General features: G+C 43.3%; 1 protein-coding gene across 2 annotated transcripts in view; it reads left to right on the top strand.

The window, feature by feature from the left end:
• Nucleotides 1-19012, top strand: part of LRRC8D (leucine rich repeat containing 8 VRAC subunit D) — an 87866-nt gene that overhangs the window by 16071 nt on the left and 52783 nt on the right. The window contains exon 1 of one of the 2 annotated variants that reach the window (XM_050962126.1): nucleotides 1661-2131. The exons of the other annotated variant lie outside the window; for it this stretch is intronic. The gene's annotated coding sequence lies outside the window, so the exon portion shown is untranslated. Of the gene's footprint in view, nucleotides 1-1660; nucleotides 2132-19012 lie in introns of those variants that run through there. 2 annotated transcript variants of the gene reach the window in all.

The following is a 19012-nucleotide window of genomic DNA, read 5'->3' as shown; positions in this document are numbered from 1 at the left end:
ACACCATCAACTCAGGATTAAACAAAGACTGTGAATGGCTTGCCAACTACAAAACCAGTTTCTCCTCCCTTGGTTTTCACACCTCATCCTCCCTGATTGAACTAACCTCATTATCTCTAGCTTGCCTGCATATATACCTGCCCCTGGAAATTTCCACTACATGCATCTGACGAAGTGGGTATTCACCCACGAAAGCTCATGCGTCAAAATGTCTGTTAGTCTGTAAGGTGCCACAGGACTCTTTGCTGCTTTTCCAAATGTAGACAAATGTTTGGGGTGTAGGGGAAATGCTGCTAATGAAAGCACAAAGGTGGATTTATGCAGAAGGGGAAAAGAGGCACTAAGGTACACGCACTGAGGTTGCATTTTCACCACAGCTGCACTCTCACGGGGGTGGGAGAACACAGGATACCTTCTCCCTCTGAACTGAGACTGCTTCCTGCATTGAGCAGTCAATGCAGCATAATAGGATATAAAGGTTAATTATCAGAAAAGACTATGAGCCTTGTCACAGCATTCCCAAAGGATCTGGGCAGGTCATAAACATACATCTGCTTGAATAATCAGGGAGTCTTGGTTACTGATTTTTTTCATTCTTCAGCTTTCGCTGATTTCAGAAAGGAGTTAACCTAAGGGTCAGTCTAGCCTGGCTATCCCTCTGGACCTGCTGGACCCCGGCATTAAGTACACACGCTTTAATCTTGCCATACGCTAGCGAAGGCTCCATTAGGAGCTGCAATATGCCCCACTCCACCCACGGCGCATGCTTGGGCTAGCCCCGTAATGGTTTTTTAAGAGCTGTGGCGATGGGTATGGGCTTGTTATGTGTGAGTGAGCATGACTGATGGGACGGGGAATGTCAGTGAGCAGGAGCCGTTATCAGCCAGCATGCAGTAAATATGCATGGCTGGCTAGTGCATCCTTCGGGCAGCAGCGAAAGTTCGCATTTTAGAGCCTACCTTTGTTTCAGCAAAGCAATTAACTGTAGCCATCCCCATCCCCATCCCCTATCAGCGCCCAGAGGCCGTGACACCAGCAGCCAGAGGCCACCGGGAGCGGTACGCTTTGAGCTCCCCCCTGCGCGGCGATCAGCCTGTCTCTGCAGCGAGCCGGCGCGGTGCAGACGTAAACAATTCCTACCCCGCTCCCGCTCCGTCTGGGCAGCTTTGCAGCCGAAGCGGCTGCAAACTTTACGGGCAGCGCGCGAGGCGCAGCCAGCAAAGCGGGGCTGGTTTCCCGGCAGGGGGGTGCGGGATCCCGGCCGCTGGCGGAACGAGCACGCGCGGCGCAGCCGGCTGCGGGCGGAGGTTGGCGGGTTCCGCGCGAACTCCCGCGGGGCGCGGGCGGGCTGCCCGCGGCTGGGGCGGGTCTGCGGGCAGCGGCTGACAATGGCAGGGGCGCTCGTGCCGCCGGCGGAACCTCCTGGCCGCACGCCGCCAGCCGCGGGCTTTCTCTCGCTCTCTTGTCGCGCAGGAAGTGCCCGGTGGTGTGCAAGGCTGGCCGACATGAGGGCGTGACTCGCCGCTGCTGGATTCCCGGCCCCCCGCGCCCGGAGCCCCCGCAGCCCGAGCTGGGTCCAGCTGAAGCAGGACAGGCGAAGGAAGGAGGAGCGCAGCCGGATCAGGTACAAAGATGGGGCTGGAGGGAGGGAGAAGCAGCCGCTGCCGGTCCCCCCCACCCCAGGCAGCCCCCTTTGCTGCCATTCATGTATTGCTCGGCAGCCGGGGGGGTCCGTAACCTAGACCATAGCGTCTGCCCTGTACAGCTCCTCCGGCGCGCGGTGGAAATGGGCACCTTGTTCTCCCGGCTCAGGACTTCGCACTGAGCATGCTTCTTCCTGCCTGTGATCGCCGCCTGCTGCTGCAGCTTCCAGCCCTTTGTCCCTGCAGCCTCCTCAATGATCTTATCACGGCCAGGGAAGCGGCTAGGGAGCCTTCGAGACAATGGGGGTGTCGGCGAGTTCCCGGAGCGTGAGAGAGTCGCTCTGCTCCGGAGGGGAGAGATACTTAAATGTTACTTTGTTCAGTTTTCAGATGAATAAGCACGGAGTGAGCACGGGGCTGTCGTTTTTCTCAGGCAGCGATCTGAGATAGGGCCGAGCTAGCTGACCTCAGCTGCTGGTGTGGAAGCAGTAAGTTACCTTTAGTCTTACCCAGGCAGACCTAAGTGTATTTGCTTTTATCGGCTGACAATTGGAATTACTGTACCTGAGAGTCACAGCTGCTGATCCAGACTTCTCTGGATTAAGCCATTGAGTGATTGATGCTCCTTGAACATGCCCTATTGTGAGCTGTTCTTGTGATGGGCAAGATGCATAGGAAGCAGCACAGGCCTTTAGGCTTTGCTGTCATCTCCCTTACACCTGCAGACTCCCAAACAGACCTGAGATTCCTTCAGCTGCAAGAGATGGGGCCCTCCTTCTCCATCTACATTTTGCCAAAGACAAAAGTGAGCACCTTCTCTCTAGAAATAAATTGGAAACAATGGTACTTGACAAGTTTGTTGTGCAGACCTTTGCTCTCCATTTTGAGGTTTAAAATTCAGCATCAGAATAATGGTGATAATGAGTGTGAATTTCTTTCTTCCTTGTTTTGGAACGGAGTTATTCTGAGTGGTGGGAATACATCAGTAAAATTGTACTTAATCTCTCTATATAACAAGCACTGCTTAGAGTATAAACAAGACTGTTATTGCACAGAATAACCAATAAAAGGGCATGTCAAATGTATGGAATCACTCTTTCTTCTTTATGAAAAGCACTATTTGGCATTTGATTGTTATACAGCAATGTAAATACACATGGCAGCATGCCATGTGCTTGTTGGAGGCTATTGCAGTAAAGATGCTTGATTTATAATTGAATACATTTAATACATTTAGTAGAGCAAACAAATATAAGTACAAGGAAAGTCACGTAACTGTGTGTATGTATTCTTTTTGCTGACCCATCACTCTTCCATAATACTGCTTGCTCTGTTTCCTAAATGATACTGAAGAAAATGTAACTAGCCAGGGGCATGGCCAGTGGCAATGCTAGGAAGTAGCTTTGATGGACATAGGCTTGGTGTACGCTACCGATTTATGCTGGTATAATTACATTGCTCGGGAGTGTGGAAAATCCACACCTCTGAGCGATGTAGTTATACCAACCTTACTCCTGGTATAGGCAGCACTATGGCAATGGGAGGGCTTCTCCCATCTACAAAGTGTACTGCCTCTTGAGGAGGTGGAATATCTATGCTGTAGTATCTTCACTAAGCACTACAGCATCCCTGTAAGTGTAGACAAGCCCATAGTACCTTTTTGTCTTTTGTCATACCTTTTGTTTGATAGGAGTTGTAAACTTTTCACTAAACTGACTCCTTGACTCCTGGGTGTCCACGCGCTAAATGTTCTATCAGGGCACCTCATGATCATGTCAGCCATATAAAGTGTACAGTGATTTAGATATGATCTTAATACTCGTGGGGCATGTAAGAGAGATGAGAATTTGATTGGCATGAAGATGCAATTTGTTGCTGGTGTAACCATGCTCTACAGCTGAGATACAAGTGGAATGCTATAGTGCAGGAAAAGAAGGGCACTTTTGGAGTAGGTGTGGATGAATGAGTTGGCATATAAAAGAAGACAGGTAGTATGTATTGAGTAGGTAGGGGACGTGTATTAAGATTACATCACAGGCTTTTGGTACTGATGTAAGGGCAATTCAGTAATATTGTAGGATCTTAAATGTTTGAATATAGGAGGAGCCTAGAGTATTAAAGAGCATTATTAAAATAAATAGAGGTATGTCCTCCCTTCCTTGCCCCCACCTTAATTCTGCCATCAAGTTGCTTTCTGGATAATATGCACTGTTTGCAGCATCTTAGACATCCAGGCTTGCAGCACAGCTTAGACACCCAGGTGTACCTGAGATTATGTTGGAACACTTGTCTCGGTAGCTTTTAAAACCAAAGAATGTGATACCGGCCTGACTTTCAGAACTACTGAAAACCTTCAATTCGTGTTGACTTTAGGTGGAGTTGTAAGTGCTCAGCACTCTTGAAAATGAGTTGCATAGTATCTGATTTTTCTTTTTCTTTTTTTTTTTAAGCAAGATAGCTACATGCTTGAGATACCTACAGCAGACATAACTATGACTCCCTGGGTGTGCTAGCTGTTCATGGTAGTGACTAGTGACATGGTCATGTATCCTTTAGTTGCAGAAAGTCCTTTTTCCTGCTGTCATTGGTGTGTGTGATGTCAAAAGGGCCCTTCCCCCAACTCACAGCATATGCAAGTTCTGCACCTAGGGTACGTCTAGACTACCTGCCATATCGGCGGGTAGCTATCGATTTCTCGGGGATCAATATATTGCGTCTCATCTAGATGTGATATATCGATTCCCGAATGCTCTCCCGTCGACGCCGGAACTCCACCAGCACGAACGACGGTAGCGGAGTCGACAGGGGGAGCCGCGGACATCAATCCCGCGCCGTGAGGACGAGAGGTACATCAATCTAAGATACTTCAACTTCAGCTACGCTATTCATGTAGCTGAAGTTGCGTATCTTAGATCAACCTCCCCTGCTCCCTAGTGTCGACCAGCCTCTAGACTTAAACATCAGGGAATGGGACTTATACTTGACACGTTCATGCATGTCTAATTGACACATGGATAATGGTAGTGCAGTTCAGTGGCAGTTTGGATGCTAAAATCTGAATCAAGGCTCTATTGTCAAATTTATAAGTACAAGTTATAACTCTTAGTACACTTTCATTTGAAAGCTATTTAAATATTGAAGAGTGACTTTATATTTATTCTTTATGCTAACAGGGAAAATTTACAGCACAATCTTCCAGGAACATAATGTTACTGGGAGGCTAAGGAAAATTGAATGTATTAGCTGCGTGGTGCCTGGCAGTTACAGATTTTCTAATTTTAATGAAAACGGTTTAGAACAGGAATTAATTTGCTGTGACTGTTTTTGTAAACTAAGAATTTTTACGTGCAAACAAAAGTTTTACATTGCCAGAAAACGTTGTTAGGTTTATCTACGTAGTTGTGCAATAATGACAAACTGGCAGGATGATCCAACTTCTGAAGAAAAAAAAAATTACAAAATAGCTGGATGTTCTCAATTATTTTTGACAGTTGTTGTCTCTTTAATTTAAAAAATCAGTTAGAAAGGTGGCGGGCTGTGGTGCTTTGGTTTAGTAGGGACTAGTAGGCTTAGGTCCCAATCCTGCAAAGGCTGAGCCATGTACTTAATTTTATGCCCATGAAGAGACCGATGGGCATCAATGAGGCTACTACCATATTTAAAGTTAAATATGTGCATAAGTCTTGGCAGGATCACGGCCTTAGTTTACAGCTAGGATTGGTACTTTCCTGCAGATTTTTAAGGCAAAATGTTTACTGTGTATATACTGTGGGGCCTGTTCTCAATCACATTTTCTGGCCAGATGTCCCGCAGCACTTTATCTGTTTACCTGATTTGAGTTTATTTCAGACTAATTTGGATCCTACTTTATTCCAAAATTAGAATGACTTAATAACATTTGTTACCAGGCTAGTCTACACTGGAAGCGCTATAACAGTGCAGCTGCACCACTGTGGCATGTCTGGTGAAGGTGCTGTATGCTGATGGGAAAGAGCTCTGCCACCTCCACAAGAGGTGGTAGCTATGTTGACGGGAGATACTCTCCTGATGACATAGTGCTGTCCATGCCGACGCTTAGGTCGGTGTAACTTATGTTACTCAGTAGGTGGCTTATTCACACCCCTGAGCGACACAAGTTTAACCAACATAAGTGGTAGTGTGTACAAGCCTGTAGCCTTTGCATTTTCAATTAAGTTTACAATTAAGGCCATGTCTACACTACCCCTTATGTTAGCAAAACTTATGTTGCTCAGGGGTGGGAATAAGCCACACCCCTAATGGACATAAGTTTTCCTGGCACAAGTAGTAGTGTGCCCAGTTGGTGGGAGAGCTCTCTCCTGTCGGCATAGAACAGCTACACAAGAGATCTTATGGTGCCACAGTCTGGTTAAGGAAAGTCAAGCTCCTGACTGGTGTGCACTGAGAAGGCTTGATAGTTGAAGGAAATGAAGAATGCTCTGTTAGTGTAATTGGGGGAATGTAAACCAGTATTCTCTGATTCAGTGACTGGCTTCCTAGCCCACAGGGAAGAGGTGGTGGCTTATTCACTTGGAAACATCTCTCCCAATGAAGTGATAAACTAGAATGTCTTTGTCACAGAGTTTGAGGGAAGCTAGAAGCTACAAGTAAAATAGCTTCATAATAGGATGGGGGGATTATTGAATCGTTACTAGAAACTATACATCTATATGCAAGGCCTCACATATTCCATATGCAAGCTGACCTAAATCCTGTAACTAGGCCCCCTACTTTCTGCATCAGTTTGATGTGGCAGACTGGAAATTCTGAAGCAGATCTGGATAAATATTGGAGGTTTTTATTTAAATAAGAAAATAATGCAGCTAATGTGTTATACCTTTAATGAGTTTGTATTTTAATGTGAAAGTTCATGTTGTTCTGCCCTTACACAATCTATATTGAAAATTGACAAGTCAATTCTGTGTTATAGAAGTTGTCACTGGGAAAGTGGGAGATTTTTGCTGCTGGGTGGAACACGTTTTGATCATCTTGCACCGGATAAGGCTGAGAGGTGGTTTGAGGGATAACTACATAAGCACATTATGTTTGCTAAAAATGATCGACCGTGAAATAATCACTGATGTTTAAATCATCACTGTTGGGTTTCAGGATTAACACCCCATTGAGATATATGGAGCAGTCATACTTATGAGGGTTTTTCAGGCCATCTGGAGGCGTGGGAAGACTACACATGGCTGGTCTACACTGGGGGTTAAGTCGACATAGCAATGTTTCTCAGGATTGCGAAAAACCCACCCTCCTGAGAAATGTAGCTATGCCGACTTAACCCCCAGTGTAGACAGTGCTAGGTTGACGGAAGAATTCTTCCATCAGCCTAGCTATCACCTCTTAGTGAAGTGGATTACCTACACTGACAGGAGAACCCCTCCTGTTGGTGTAAGTGGTGTCTACACTGAAGCACAACAAAGGCACAACTTAGCGCTGCAGCAGCACTGCTGTAGCATTTTAAATGTAGATAACCTAAGGCCTTGGCTACACTGGCACTTTACAGCGCTGCAGCTTTTGCGCTCAGGGGTGTGAAAAAACACCCCTCCCGAGCGCTGCAGGATACAGCGCTGTAAAGCCTCAGTGTAATCAGTGCTGCAGCGCTGGGAGTGCGGCTCCCAGCGCTGCAAGCTACACCCGTAGAGGATGTGGTTTACGTGCAGCGCTGGGAGAGCTCTCTCCCAGCGCTGGCGCTCTGACCACACTCACACTTCAAAGCGCTGCCGCAGCAGCGCTCCGAAATTTCAAGTGTAGCCATACCCTGAGTGTGGCCATAGCCACAGTGCTGAACGTGATAGAAGAATCCAAATAGAAACCAAAAAAGCAGTGTCAGTTTATACTCTGCTCACTACTGGGTCTGGTCTGTATACCAATTTTGTACCAGTATTACTATATCAGTTAGGAGTGACTCTTATACAGCCCTAGTGTAGATGCTGTTATACCAATATACCATATTTCCCTTCCTGTATCAAAATAAGCTATACCAATATAAACACTGCTGTACTGGTACAAATGCGTCCACAATAGGAGGTTGTACTGGTTATGATTACACTGGTATATTTAAAGCAGTAGAACTTTTTTTTATGTAGATGAGGCTTTGGACTGCTTTCTTTGCAACTAATATTATAGCTAGAAATGTATATTTTAATAATTATAAAAAGAGAAAGCTTCCGTGACTGCAGAATTGTGGAATATGTAGGCATTGGCAATTATCTTCAAACTTAAATAAAAAAAATTAGTTACCACATTTTACTGACCAACTCTTTTTTTGTAATGTAATCTGTGATGCAGGGGGCAGGGAGTGAGAAATCAAATCCATCTAAGGCAGAGGTAGGCAACCTATGGCACGCGTGCTGAAAGTGGCACGCAAGCTGATTTTCAGTGGCACACTCGCTACGTGGGTCCTGGCCACCAGTCTGGGGGGCTCTGCATTTTAATTTAATTTTAAAATGAAGCTTCTTAAACATTTTAAAACCTGATTTACTTTACATACAACAATAGTTTAGTTATATATTATAGACTTATAGAAAGAGACCTTCTAAAAACGTTAAAATGTTTTACTGGCACACGAAACCTTAAATTAGAGTAAATAAATGAAGACTCGGCACACAGCTTCTGAAAGGTTACCGACCCCTGATCTAAGGGGTTATTTATATCTATTTCCTACCTTCTTCAGTGTTCCTATTACAACTTCATGGGTCAGCTGCAGGTTTTTCTTTGCTGTATAGACATACCCTATCTGTACAAGGTGCTGAAAACTTGGTGGAGGTGGGTTGAGGAAGGCAAAAACCAACCAATAAAAAGACTTGTGGATAAAAAGTAACTTGTTTGAGGATTTTGTGTGTCTCTCCTGTCACCATGCCTGATGCAAGTTTTCAGTACCTTGTGTAGCTGGAACTTCATGTTACAGAATATCAGTATTCCAGCAAGAGAGAGAAATAAATCTAATGGATTGGTTGGTCAGTGCATCAGTGACTTCCACAGTTATGAAAGCTTATCAATAACAAACTCAAAGTCACTGTGGTGGCCTGAGTCAGCCTATTGTAATTTGTTTATGTAACACCAATTTTAGTCTGTACTGATGGGCTATTTCATTTCATGTGTCTAAGCCATGTGAGTCTTTGGCTGCAGGGGAGAGTGAGAATGGAAGGAGACTGTAGTCTGCTAAAAAAACAGCTATAGTCATTAGCGCTGTTCACACCAGTTGCCAGGGGAAGGAAAAGTGGTGGAAGTGGTAAAGATGTATGTATTTAATAGGGCTGTCAAACAATTAAAAAAATAATTGTGATTAATCGCAAAATAAAGAAAATAGTCTCAATTAATCGCAGTTTTAATCACACTGTTAAACAATGATAGAATACACTTTCATTATATTTGGATGCTTTCTACATTTTCAAATATATTGATTTCAATTACAACACAATACCAAGTGTACAGTGCTCACTTTATATTTTTTATTACAAATATTTGCACTGTAAAAATAAACAAGGCATACTATTTTTCAGTTGACCTCATACAAGTACAGTAGTGCAGTATCTTTATTGTGAAAGTGCAATTTTCAAATGTAGAATTATTATTTTTTACATAACTTTACTCACAAACAAAACAATGTAAAACTTAGAGCTTACAAGTCCACTCAGACATACTTCTTGTTCAGCCAGTCGCTAAGACACACAAGTTTATTTACATTTACAGGAGCTAATGCTGACCGCTTCTTATTTACAATATCGCATGGGGGCTGCATCTTGTCAGAACCCTCAGCCATCCCTCAGGTCTCTGGCCACTCCTGGTTCACCAGGGGCACCATATTAGATTTTGGTTTGTGTGTGTGTATGTACTGGGGAAGAAGTGTGTGTGTGTGTGTGTGTGTGTGTGTGTGTGTGAGCACATGTATGCATGTTGGGGGAGCGCTGCCTCTTTAAGCAAAGCACTCATGAGCCTGAACACTTTTTCAGCCAGTAGCAGGTGTTATCAGCAGCACGCACTCCCGAGCCACCATCATCATCAGCAGACAGGCTTCTCCTGTTCAGTGGTGACCATGTACACAGACAAGGGAAAGGGGATACCCTGATATCAGACACTCTGGCAGGCTCCTAGTCCAGAGCAGCTTGGGGAGGGTCAGCTCCGTGGTGGGGGTTGGGGAGTGGTGGAAGTAGCAGTGTAGCATGGTGGTGGAAGAAGGGGCACCCCTGCTTTGTAGGCAGGCAGCAGCGTCCTCCTGAGCATGGCACCCTGGGTGGTGGCCTTCCTTGCTCATCCCTAAGGCTGTCCGTATCCAGTGGAGTTGTGATAGTGTAGACTGCAGGGAGCTGGGCTCCTCCCCCCGTGAAAAGTGTTTAACCATCTCTCCCAAATCGCTTCAGCCAGAGCCTCCCTCTTCGCCCAGCTGCTGCCAAGTCCGGTCTTCAGAGGTGGGCGATTAACGCTTGTTTAAAAAAAAAAAAAAAAGTGTTAATTTTTTGAGTTATTCACATGCATTAACTGCTATTAATTGACAGCCTTAGTAAAAAGTACATGTTGCTTTAAACAACACCTGGCTTTGTTTTAATTGCCAAAAAGGTGCATATTTATATTGAGATAGCTGCCTCCATGTAAAATCTTAGTGGAGACAAGGCAGGCAGATTTAACCTCATTGTAGCTAGTAAAGGTCAACCCTGTACCCCTTACCTGGAGTTTACTTCACAAAGCCGTGTCAAGGTAAAAACTACCTGTGCCTTGTCTTCTCTCGGATTTTACATCAGGGTAGCTATCAGTATAAAAACACTCCATTTTTGCAGTATAATCATAGCCACTTTGTAGGTAATAGTAAGAGATTTCATTGATCTGTGCTAGTTTTGTGTAATGAAGATGGATAATGGCCTTATTTGCCTACTGTTCATTGTTTTTGTTTTGATCGTTCCCTGCATAGCCAAGAGTTCATCAGTTGTTAATAACAAAGATAGCGACACTCCTTCCTAGAGGAGCTAGATGTAACTGCCACTACTTCCTCTGGTGATTTACTCATGCTAGCAGCAGAACCAGTTTTGTCTGGGTTAGTCTTCAGCCAGCCAGTGGGCTCTTCAAGTCAAGTTTTGGGTCAGTCACTGGGAAGTATTTGGTATAACATCTGGATGAGATCCATGAGGCTGGTGCAAAACTAAGTATCACTAGCAAACTGGTGATATCATGTCAAAATGTGCCTTGCATCAAAATGTGGCAGTTCACCATCTTAATTACTAACAGTGTAATGTATGGCTGCATATTGTGATGTCCATGGGGAGCCCATCAAAATTGGGCTACACCTCCTCAGTTTTCACCCTTGGCCCTGAGGGGATACATTTTTATGGGTGTGAGGTGACTGTCGAAGTAGGGTCTTCCACCAGTATTTACCCTGGTCCTAAAGAGGGCACACTTTATCAAGTATGGGCTACCCATCAAAAAGTGCCCTGCCAGAAATGAAAACTGGAGGGTGGGGCATTTATTGATGGGCTACCACAGTTGTTTGTATGCCTTCCTTAGGGTCAGATTCAGTGTACTTGGGAAAGTGAAACCCTTGCTGAAACTGAGGGCAAAATAAGGACAGGGGCCTCACCAAGGCTTCCGTTCTCTTATTTATTTATGTGCATCCCCTATATGTTCTCTCTAGGAATGTTAAGTTTGCACATGCTCCTACCAAAAAGGTTACATATTGACACTACAATAATACTGCACCCCAAACAATGAAGGGGTATGTCAAGGTTTTTCCCCCACTTTGAACTTTAGCGTCCAAAAAGTGGGGACCTGCGTGATCACTTTTAAGCTTAATTACCAGCTTAAATTTGGTACGCTGCCACCAGCCAAAAATATAGTGTTTGGCACACTTCCTGTTCCCCCAAAACCTTCCCTGGGGAACCCAAGACCCAAACCCCTTGGATCTGAACACGAGGAGAAATAAGCCTCCCCCCTCTTTTTCCCCCCCAGACTTTCCCCTCCCTGGGTTACCCTGAGAGGCTACACTGATCCAAACTCCTTGGATCTTAAAACAAAGAGGAATTAACCTTCCCCCCCTCTTTTCCCCCCACCAATCCCTGGTGAGTTCAGACCCAATCCCCTTGGGTCTTAAAACAAGGGAAAAAATCAATCAGGTTCTTAAAAAAGAAAGCTTTTAATTAAAGAAAGAAAAAGTAAAAATTATCTATGTAAAATCAGGATGGAAAATGTTTTACAGGATATTCAGATTCATATAGACTAGAAGGACCTTCCCCCCCCACCTTAGATTCAAAGTTACAGCAAACAGAGGTAAAAATCCTTCCAGCAAAAGGAAAAGCATTCACAAGTTGAAAGAAAACAAACATAAGACTAATCCGCCTTGCCTGGCTACTTACAAGTTTGAAACATGAAAGACTGGTTCAGAAAGATTTGGAGAGTCTGGTTGTACGTCTGGTCCCTCTTTTTCCTAAGAGCGAACAACGAACAAAACAAACACAAAGACTTCCCTCCACCAAGATTTGAAAGTATCTTGTCCCCCCATTGGTCCTCTGGTCAGGTGTCAGCCAGGTTCACTGAGCTTCGTAACCCTTTACAGGTAAGAGAGACATTAACCCTTAACTATCTGTTTATGACAGGGTAGAAAAGAAATTTTGGCAGGTGGCAGGCTGGCAGAGTTCTTTTTGAAGGACCATTTTAATGCTGCTAGGGTATTGTTTTCAATATTAATTATCTGTTAAGTCACCTGAGCCTAGATTTTAAAGGTAGTTAGGCATTACTGCACTCAGCATTAGAACACCTAATTGATTTAGGAGCCTAACTCTCATTTTGCAGAAGGAGTTTAGATTTTTAAGTGCCTATATATGAAGATAGATAATTGGCCCTTTAGGCAGAATATATATTAAATCAGTAGGCCACTGTGTGAAATGTAGTAAAAGTAAATTGGCTGTTTAGGTAGCAAAGTGGTTATCTCTATGATTGCACTTAAATACTACAACAAACAACAATGCATATGTTTGAACACAGTGAGCTTAAAACTAGCTCAGTTGCATATATGCACAGGTCATCTAGTCAGACGCCTTTTCATCAGCGAACAAGACAAGAGGCTAGTGTGGTTTTTTTTTTCTTCATCACATGATCAGTAAATTTATTTAAAGGGCATGTGTGATTCCTGAGGGTATGTCTGCACTGGAACTGCTGCAGCTGCACTGCTGTAGTGTAGGTGCTTACTACAGTGGCGGAAGGGTTTCTTCCTTTGCTGTAGTAAATCCACCACTCTGAGAGATGTTAGGTAGGGGCTTGTCTTAACTTAAAATGCTACTGTGACATAGCTGTGCTGCTGTCATTCTTCAGTGTAGATACTATGTATGCTGGCTAGAAGGCACTTCTCCTGTTGGCATAGGTAATCCACCTCCCCAAGAGATCATGGCTAGCTCAATGGAAGAATTCTGCTGTTGACCTAGCAGTGTCTACACTGGGCATTTGGTCACTTAACTACATCTCACGGGATGTGAAATTTTTCACAGTTAAGCTGACCTAACTCTGTAGCATAGACCAGCCCTGAGCTGCAGTGAAGGATTAATTCTGTTTGTTTAACGTGAATTAGGCAACCTCTAAAGTGTTGGCTGAAATCTTGGCTCCATTGAAGTCAATGGCAAAACTCTAATAGACCTCACTGGGAGTTTTGTAGTTGACTTCAGTGGGGCCAGGATTCTGCCTTCAGATTTTGTGCAGAATCTGCATTATGCAGAGAATAGGGCAGTGATGGAAAGAATAACTAGAGTCAGTGTCCTCTTCAGCAATTGGAGGTAAATGCTGAAATGGATTTCCAGTGCCCTTGCCTAATGGTAATAATATGATACATTTTATTTTAAAACAGAAATACTAGTTAGTGGAGAAAACTCAGAACTTTTGTTGCCCTTCTTTCAGGGGCAGGGTCATAATATTTTGTTTCATATGTGTACTGCAATGTAAATGACAGCTATAATGATAAGGAGGATCAGACCCTTGGTGCTTTGTGTATGCTATAGGAATAAAGAGGGAAGAGAAGATTTTTTTAAATTAAATGTAATACTAAACATTAATTGGATTTTTTTTTATAAAAGCATATAAATACTATTTTAAAGCATTGCAACGTAAGGCTAACACTCTTCAGCAATTTCTAGACAACCTGTTTCCTGCACCCACATAGAGGTCTGTGGGGCTCTGTATGGGCACTGGGATCTGCCCACATGGAGGTCATTGCAGAACTGTGGGCTCTGTACCTCTTTACTGACTCCTCCCCCAACCCCCATGATGTTGAGAATTTTATAACACAAGTTTGCTTTCTGAAACACTTTGCTAATGTGAGGGTTTTTAGATTCCTAGAAATCATTTACCTGTTTAAAGGGAGAGAATCCACTAGAGCTTTAGAATGTTTGATTGTGCCTCTCTCAACAATAATTGAAATGCTTAGATGAGCACTGCCTCTTTTGATGGGCATCCTTCATTATTTATGTAGCATTCTGTCCTCTGTGCAGTCATTGCCTTTCACATTATTTCTTTCTGTGTGCTTCCTGCCTACAGCTCTGGTGAGTACTTTGTTTCAGTTGGTGTCCTGTAGCTCAAACTGAAAGGAACTTTGTTAAAATAGGCATAATACATAGAGGTGGAAAGGCAGGAAAAAGAGAGCTCTTATTATTAAACATTCAAAGCTGTCTTCAGCTGCTATTTCTGCTGTTTTCTATCAAAGGGACACTGTCATCTTTAAAAAAAATCATACTCCTGCCTGAATTTTTTTACCCAATCTTGTTACAAGTAACAACTAAATCTTATACAACTGAAAGAGATGGGAGAAAGAATACTCCTCTTTCCCTGATGCATTTGGCAACACTTTGTGTATGGTTGAATTATCCCTGCATGGTTGTTCAGTTTCTTTTGTTGTGTAGCTCTTCCACTCAGCAGCATGGGTAGGAGGAGAAAGAACCCATTCAAATAGGGAAGTATGATGAGGCATGTGTCAAGGTATGATTCCCCCACTCTGAACCTTAGCGTCCAAAAGATGGGGTACCTGCATGAACCCCTCTAAGCTTAATTACTAGCTTAGAAATGATAGAGCTGCCACCACCCAAAAATATAGTGTTTTGGGACATTTTCTGGCTCCAAGACCCTTCCCTGGGGACCCCAAGACCCAAACCCCTTGGATCTCAAAACAAAGGGAAATAAACTGTTCCCCCCCCCCTCCTTTTTTCCTCCCAGATTCTCCCCTCCCTGGGTTACACTGGGAGATCCCTGTGATTCAAACTCCTTGAATCTTAAAACAGAGAAGAAATTCACCTTTCCCCCCTTCTCTCCCCCTCCCAGACTCTCCCTGAGAGAGAGACAGTGATCCTAACACAGAGAGAAATCAGGCTTTTCCTCCCCGCCCTCTTCTCTCCTTTCTTCCACCAATTCCCTGGTGAGGCCAGACCCCGTCCCTGGGGTCTCACACAAGAATAAAAAAACAATCAGGTTCTTAAAAAGGAAAAGCTTTTAATTAAAGAAAGGGGGAAAAAAAAAGTAAAAATTATCTCTGTAAAATCACAATGGAAAATGTTACAGGGTCTTACAGCTTATAGACACTAGAGAGAAGCCTCCCCCCAGCACAAATACAAGTTGCAGCAAACAGAGATACAATCCTTCCAGCAAAATACACATTTGCAAATAAAGAAAACAAACATAAATCTAATCCACTTTCTACCTATTACTTACTATTTGAATAGAAGAGACTTTCTCAGAAGATGGGAGAGTCTGTATACATGTCTGGTCCCTCCCAGACCCCAGAGAGAGAACAAAGAAAAACCCAGAAAGCACAAACAAAGGCTTCCCTCCACCAAGATTTGAAAGTATCTTGTCTCCTGATTGGTCCTCTGGTCAAGTGTTCCAGGTTTACTGAGCTAGTTAACTCTTTACAGGTAAAAGAGACATTAACCCTTAACCATCTGTTTATGACAGCATGAACTGTCATTTATTCTGTCTGGCACAATGGAGCTCTGACCTAGTTGAAGCCTCTAGGTACTCCTGCAATGTGAATGTTTAATAATAATAAACCACTATAACTGGCTGAGGGACTCAGTGGGCAAGTGTGCAGCTTGAGCAACTTCATTTTCTTTTGAAGTTGGCTAGATTTCAGGGCGATGGAGTCCCTTTGAGTTTGAGACCAGAGGTTCCCTATTCAAAATGTGCTTGTCAGCAAAATACTATTTTATGGTAATATATGTGTTGCTAAAGACCCAACAGCTGCTCTTAATTATTTAGAGGAAAGAAGAGAGGCATATTAGGGTTGGTTTGTCTCATCTGACCTACTTTATTCTCTATAGTAACAATATTGTAGTAATTGTTTTGTCTGTTTTTCATATATGATGTCAATGTTATATTACAAAAATCAGCCACACTGCTTTTAGCAAACTTACAGCAGTGTTGGAAAACCAAACCACAACCCCCCCAGACTGTAATGTGGTCAAGGAGAGAGAGCTGCTAGTAACCAAGGACTTGTTATAAATGGCCTAAGGGAAGAAAGGTTATGAAAACTCACTTGACAGTAACTTTAATCTTTAGACTGATATTATAAATGTGGATGGTGCTGTGTAACAAAACATCTCCCATCTTTCCTTTTAATAGTAATCTTATTTATTTTTACTCAAAACTTTTGAATAGTTGATTTTAACACGATTCTTCACAGGAAGATGCCTTGGGGCTTATTCTTTGCTTTTTGAGTATTCTAATATGTTAATAGAACTGAGGTGGGGTATGGGGTCATGGCATTTTAAAAAAGGAACCTATTAGATATAATCTAGATAACCCTCTTCAGTTGGAAGTGTCCTTCAGATAAGCCATTTTGAGTGATCTGCTGCCAAGGGGACCAGTTATTAGATGGGAGGAATGTAGCTGGATTGATGTAGCTTGGGTTAAAATATTGTGTGTGTGCGTATATTCTCCTTGAAAATGTTGCTCAAAATTGGAATGACTTAATAACATTTGTTGCCAGTGTTTGTGTCTCCTTTGATCTGTTTATCTACTATATCAGAACATATTCAGAGGGTCTTACTTCATTTTTTAGCATTGTGTGAGGCACATAAGAAGTGCACATCTTGTTTTCAGAGCAGTCAAGCAGTCTGCAGTATCTGACTCACTGCTGTTTTGTAAGATTTAACTTCTCTTCTGTTTTTGCTTTCTTTGGCCATGTTAACTTACATTTTCTTTGTGTTGTGTAGTGCTTTGGTGTCAAAACAGACTTGTTTGGGTAGTATCTAATCTTTTGTGTATATTTTATACTCAAATTCATTTGATGTATCCTCAAACATGTTAATTTTTGGTTGCTTTGTTCCTTTCTAATTGAGCCCCTATTTATAACGTGAACCAGGGTGCATGGACACTTTTTTGTACAGCTATTTATTCTGAAAAGTATATCATGTTGGGGTTTTATTTTGTTGGTATTGATAGTTTTCATATTTATTTTTTGAAAGTTTGACTCTTCTGGGCTTGTTTTCAGCCTCTTCTGGGTTTTGTCTTGCACAAATTGCAAAATATTTGATAATCACTTGAGTCACCGGTTAATTGACCTAATCAAGTTGCATCTATATGTCTGAGCTGCAGTGATTTAGGGGAGGCTGCCGGGTGGTGTTGAAGCTTGGACTGTTGGGAGAGAGCTTCAGGAGGAGGTCTGGGAAAGAAAAATAAGAACAGGGCTGCGACTTTCTATGGCTATGATCCTTTTTTACTCCCCTTGTGCCTATGTGCCCATTCTTAATATAGCACACCTTAAATTATGTAACTAGTATTCCAATTCTGGGTTTTAAAATCACTTAAATGTACTTTCACAGTTTGATAACACCTGATCCCCTGAGTGAAATGTGGATACAGGTGATTGGCAGTAACCTTTTGATACCAAAACTATAATTTTAGTCTTTAAACTTCAGTTCAGAGCTTGAAACTCCATTTCCTGTCTCTTTTTCTTGAGCCAAATGGGAAGTTTTTCACGGCGAGTGAGGGGGAGGATCTACGCAGTCACTTTTCGCTGAAGTTAAGCTTTTATTTAAATAAAAATCCTTGCATGTTTGGTTGTGAACATAACTTTTCAAATTTCTGCCGAAGTGAAAGATAATGCAGTGATGGCTCCCAGATGAGTCTTCAGACAGTTCCAGTATTTCTGCTGCTTCTCATAGCTTTGCCAGGCAACAGCAGGAGAAGAAATAGTAAGACTGATTAGTTTCACTGATGTTATTGAGAATCTTGTGCTCAGTTGTGAAACTGACAAGAATTGAGTGAATTTCCCAGTGTGGCTACTACCTATAAAGCAGAGGCAGGCACTAGAGTTGTTCACAGGACACCCATAAACCAGGCCCTGGAAGAGAAGTAGCGTAGCAGGGACCTTTTTTCATCTTTCTACACTCTGTTCACTGCAACCAGGAGTTGAGGGTGAGGCGTGTGACACTGGCAAACCAGGTGTCATCTCATCCTTAAGTCCTGGGCATCACTGAACACTGACAAAGGCAAGCTGGAAACCAGTCTGGCTTACCTGTGGGTTAGTATAGTTAAATATTGGTGGTATAAGAATGTGTTTAGACTTTATGGAATGTTTGTAGGATGCTGCATGTATTAATCCTACTTATATCTGTATCCCATATTATAAGGCAGTGGTTGTCAACCTTTTTATCATTGTGGGCCACAGGTTGAGAACCACGGTATGCGCCCCCACCGAATCCCCCATCCAGGCCCCTTATTTGCAGCACCTCCCTCCCAGAGACCCCTCCACAGAGTGGGGCGAGGAGCAGAGCCCTGGGGTGCGGGGCTGGATGGCAGAGACCTTCGTGTGTGGGGCTGGGTGGCAGCCCTGACCCTGGACCTTGCTGTATGGGGCCAGCTGGTGACCCCTCACCCTGCCGCGCTGGGCAGCTGGGAACCAGACCTCACTTCACGGGCCCGGCAGCCTTTAGCGCACACCTGGGCCACAACTGTTTGCTAAATGGGCCGTGGTTGAGAACCGCTGCTATTAGGTAATACTTAAGTGTTTGCTCTGTAACTGTACAGTGTTTGTTCTGAAACTCTTAACTCACCAAACAGGAAAAAAAACTTCACCTAATGCAGAATGCTGGATTCCTGCAAAGTGTGTTATTTCCTGCCCATCAATATAGACTGTTGAATCCAAATGAGCCATTGGAACAAAGATTTTATCAATAGCTCCCCCTACTCACCCATGAAGAGATTGTGCCAGAGCACTTGTCCCATCAATTTGAACTCTAGGAAAGGGTGATAAAAAAAAAATACTCTGACCAGAGAAATTAGGTTCTCTTTTTGCTGTCTGGACTCTGAGGGGAAAAGATGTCTAACTATAAGCAAGAGATCCCCATGCTGCTTATTATAGGTGCTTATATTACCTTTTT

Source organism: Gopherus flavomarginatus, chromosome 7 (assembly GCF_025201925.1).
Source record: "Gopherus flavomarginatus isolate rGopFla2 chromosome 7, rGopFla2.mat.asm, whole genome shotgun sequence".
NCBI lineage: Eukaryota > Metazoa > Chordata > Testudines > Testudinidae > Gopherus > Gopherus flavomarginatus.
The sequence above is the reverse complement of the archived record's forward strand: the minus strand, read 5'-3'. Positions and strand labels throughout refer to the sequence as shown.